Source organism: Neophocaena asiaeorientalis, unplaced genomic scaffold (genome assembly GCF_003031525.2).
Source record: "Neophocaena asiaeorientalis asiaeorientalis breed wild unplaced genomic scaffold, Neophocaena_asiaeorientalis_V1.1 scaffold10, whole genome shotgun sequence".
NCBI classification, from domain to species: domain Eukaryota; kingdom Metazoa; phylum Chordata; class Mammalia; order Artiodactyla; family Phocoenidae; genus Neophocaena; species Neophocaena asiaeorientalis.
The window spans coordinates 1,076,750-1,079,222 of record NW_020172817.1 but is presented as its reverse complement, the minus strand read 5'-3'; the positions used below and the strand labels follow the sequence as shown (position 1 = coordinate 1,079,222).

General features: G+C 32.8%; 1 non-coding gene across 1 annotated transcript; it reads left to right on the top strand.

Annotated features, from left to right (window-relative positions):
• Nucleotides 1-1,417: 1,417 nt before the first annotated feature.
• Nucleotides 1,418-1,524, top strand: LOC112397528 (U6 spliceosomal RNA). Its single transcript, XR_003002814.1, has one exon. It is a non-coding gene; the product is annotated as a U6 spliceosomal RNA (small nuclear RNA).
• Nucleotides 1,525-2,473: the final 949 nt, after the last annotated feature.

Here is a 2,473-nt window from a genome sequence, read left to right as displayed (position 1 = left end):
AGAGCCCAGTTGCATTCACTCATGTCTCCTTTGCATCCTTTGTGAATAGTAAGGAATCAGAGACAGTGAAATTTATTCCCACATATTTTCTCTTCCCTTAAGTCTACGCATATTTTCAGTGAGTTTTTAAGTATATGACAATTAACTTCTTTGACCTCAATAATATAAAACTATAAGATAGACAAATTTCAAGATATGATATATACACAAAATGACCTTTAGCTTCTGTGCAGATGTGATTAATTACCTCAGATGAGCTTCCATTCTCTTTGCTGTGACCTGTATGGGTCACAACTTAGGCTGACATAAGAATCAAGGCTACGGAGAGAGAACAAAATGAAGAAACTAAGGGAGCCCGTCGGAATGCAGCCAGCTTGAGTGTACATGAAACATTGCTGAGAGGAAGGTTGGAGATTAGCAACATGGACTATCAAACTTTGGATTTCCCAAACTCGGTCATCTAATTATACTTGTTTTCTTCTCAAAGTGGATTCTTTTGGCAGGTAGGGATTGTAACATACTGTGTTCAAGTGGAGGTGCAACGCAAGGAGTATGGAAGCAGGTAACAGTGATGGTAAAACTTGGCAAAGTGATAGCTGATGTCCCACGTGAAGGATAGAAAGCTTGATTCATGGAGGTAACTTGATATAGCACAGCAATGACCAATGGGACTCAATAGAGGAGGAGAGATCAGGGCCTGTGATAGCAACAAGGAAGAGGTAATGATAATTTTAAAATAATCGCCAACTGAGAGATCCCTCAAGTTCACCATTAGTGCTTTAGGAAAATGTTTTCTCTTTTCAGGAAACATGGCTCAGTTTGGGGGCCACTTTCTCTGACACTTAGGGAAGAATGAATGAAGAGGAGAATGAATTTGGAACTTGCTATCATGACTTTTTAAATATTCATATTTAATTTAATTAATATGTATGTTGTAAATAGTTTGGGAAGTACAGAATGAAAACAAGTGTCCAATTTTAACATTTGCCTCAGATTTTTAAATATGTGTGTGTGGGTTGTATAAATTACAATCCATTAATATATAGATAAGTATTAATAAAATCTTAAGAGTTTTATTTTGGAGACTTAAGTAAGGGGAAATATAAATATACAAACTAGGAAGAAAAAAAACAATAAAGCACAATGGAATCCAAGCCCTTCACTTCTCAGGTACGGATGAAGTCCAAGACACATCCCTAGTCACACATGCACTAGACCCTACTGGGGTAAGGATAATTACTTACTTGATTTTAAAAACTGTGGATCAAATAATATCTTTAAGATTTTGCAGAATTAGAGCTAACGTTATATGATTAGAGGATGTAAATTAATTGTGATCCTGTCCTTGAAAATAGTGTTTTAAAATAATATCTTCTATTTGATTTTCAGTTCCTAGTACAATTAAAAAAATATTTTGATGCTCGCTTCAGCAGCACATATACTAAAATTGGAATGAAACAGAGAAGGTTAGCATGGCCCCTGTGCAAGGATGATGCACAAATTCGTGAACCATTCCATTTTTTTGAAAAATACTTAAAATAAAGAATGTATATATCGAATATATGTATAACTGAATCAATTTTCTGTACAGCAGTAATTAACAAAATGTAAATCAACTATACTCTAATAACAATTAACTTTCTAATTTCAAATAAAAGTTGGATATGTTTAAGGAATAAAATATGATTTGATATAAACATACATATGAAAAGATTACTAGAGTCAAGCTAATTAACATACCTTTTCATCACATAGTAACATTTTTTGTGATCAGAGCACCTGAGATCTACTCTAAAATATCTGCAGGAAATGTCAATGAGGAGTTTTTAAAAATTCCCTGCTATATTTAAATGCCCCAAATTAGACATACCATATTAATCTCTTATAACAATTGTATGCAATTATAAGCAAATATTTTAAAATTATTATTACCAATACAAATTCTGAATATTATACTGTCCTTAAGTAAAATATTAGTATATCTTAAAACTGATTTTTTTTTAACATAGAAACTAATTGATGGCACATTTACAAGCATATTTACTCATATGTTCATATGGTCCATTCTAACAAAATTGTATACTCAGAATAAGTAAATTCGTATTTTTCCACTGTAGGCTCAAAAGTGCTCTCAATGATAAACTACCTACATATCCTTAATCTTGTCACTTTAGTAGCATTGCCCACAGACTTTTCTCTTGAAAATCAAGTTGCTGAACTGATTAATATCTACTTCCTTTCAAATCTGCAAAACTATTATGCTGAAGACAAGGTGCTGTTTGGTGATAAACATTGTCTCTTAACAGAGAGCTACGAATTCCAAGTAAGAAAAACAACTGATGGATATAAAATGAGGAAATCACAATCAAGAAAAGGATTATGTTTGAGGCTAACAGGAATCTAACTCATTCTGACTTATTGATCCTTCTATCTGCAAGGCTTAGCATGCTGAGATTTATGCTACTTAAGATAT